General features: G+C 46.0%; 1 pseudogene; it reads right to left on the bottom strand.

Moving 5' to 3' along the window:
• Positions 1-245: 245 nt before the first annotated feature.
• On the bottom strand, positions 246-1,469 carry LOC125414063 (S-methyl-5'-thioadenosine phosphorylase pseudogene; annotated as a pseudogene).
• Between the last annotated feature and the right edge of the window lie 350 nt (positions 1,470-1,819).

Here is a 1,819-nt window from a genome sequence, read left to right as displayed (position 1 = left end):
ACATTTATACACCATTTAAAACAAAAAACCAGTATCATTTCACAGTATGAAGCGACCATTTCTTTATGAGAAAATACGGTTTCTACTTGATTGCTTCATAGCTTAAGTATAACAGAAACATGGGACATCTAATTTTTCCATATTGTTTTGAATATTTTGGTTTCTTTACATGATTCTTCGAATGAATCTCCCATAACTTCCTGAAGAGAAACTCCTAGCGTATCAAAGTGCATTCAGAATTTTTAAACCTGAGATGCAATGTAACAACTGCCTCCCAGAAGGATGGTGCCAATTTACAACCCCAGTCCCATTTCAAGCTCACAGTCATTAGCAGTGTGGGGAAATGGACATTCTCACCAGTCTTCATTGTTGCCAGTGTCGTAGGAGAAATGATTGACAAGGTTTTTGGCTTTGTTCCCTTACATTTCTGCAGGCTGTTGTTTTCCTTCCAGGTTCCGGAGGAGTCCGTTTCTCAGTGGAGTGCACATGCTCTCACCACATGCTCTTCTTTCCCGGAAAGGAACGAAGGCCACGCATTGTTCCCATTTTTTGTTTAAGCAAAATCTCCCAAAGACTAGAAGTAGTAAGTCTCCTCGCGGTGGCCATGCTGTTTCAATGTCTTGGTGGTAAAACAGAACACTGGAACATATTCTTCAGATTTCGGAGCGTTTCTGACCACTCCATCGACCCTATCTGTGAAATGGTAGTAAGCAGTAAGCTTTTGACTTTGTTGGCATTTTCTTTCATGGTCTTTAAAACCCCATCCACTGACACAGCTTCTTCATGCTCCTTCCAACAATCACAATCGGTGGCCATGGCAATGCTTGCATAGCAAATCCCAGCCTCCTTCGCAAGCACCACCTCTGGAACCATCGTCATGTTGATAACATCTGCACCCCAAGTACGGAATACAAAACTTTCTGCCCGAGAGCTGAAACGAGGCCCCTCGATTGTCACTATTGTCCCCTTTGAATGGCATCGAAGACCAAGCTTCTTGGCTGTTTCTATGAGGACCTCTCTTGTTTTGGGGCAAAACGGTTCAGCCATCGGGATGTGGCACACTCCTCTGGCACCGCCGTGACTTCCATCATAGAAGGTCTGAGGCCTCAGGGATGTCCTGTCAATGAACTGATCGATGATGACCATGTCACCAGGCTGGATCTCCTCTCTCAAGGACCCGCAAGCTGTGGTCACTATGACGTGTGTACAACCCTCTTCCTTCAAAGCCCAGATGTTGGCCTGGTAGTTGACTTTTGAGGGCATGATGGTATGCTGTCTCCCATGTCTTGCAAGAAGTACACAATCAACGTTCTTTATCTTCCCCAAAATTAAGGCGTCGGATGGCTTGCCAAATGGAGTATCCACATATTTTTCAGTCCTTCCTTCCAAAATTTCTGGATCATCCAAGCCTGTTCCACCAATTATTCCAATCTTCACCGGCCGCCTGAGGCCATGTCTGCACCAGGGGAGTCGTCTATGAGCCGGAACGCTGAACCTGGAGAAGACTGCTGGGCTGGCGCTGCGCGGGAGGGAGCAGTGCGGCAACAACATACATTTTAAGAGTTCAAATTACTTAAAGAGAACCTGCCCTTGATAATTCTGTAAAATCACATCTTCACATCTGAATGTTCTGTCTTCTATACACAGGCAAGTGAGGCTAACCAAGCAACAAGGCAGGCCCACTTGGAGCTCTGAAGAGGAAGGGTGGATATCCATTGATTGCACACCCAGCCAAACGCGTCACATCCTGTGGTGGTTTCAATGAGAATGGCCACCATAGGCTCATAGGTTTGAACACTTGGTCACCAAGGAGTGGCAC

Source organism: Myodes glareolus, chromosome 15, assembly GCF_982192425.1.
Source record: "Myodes glareolus chromosome 15, mMyoGla1.1, whole genome shotgun sequence".
Lineage (NCBI taxonomy): Eukaryota > Metazoa > Chordata > Mammalia > Rodentia > Cricetidae > Myodes > Myodes glareolus.
This window is presented reverse-complemented; position numbering and strand designations above follow the sequence as displayed.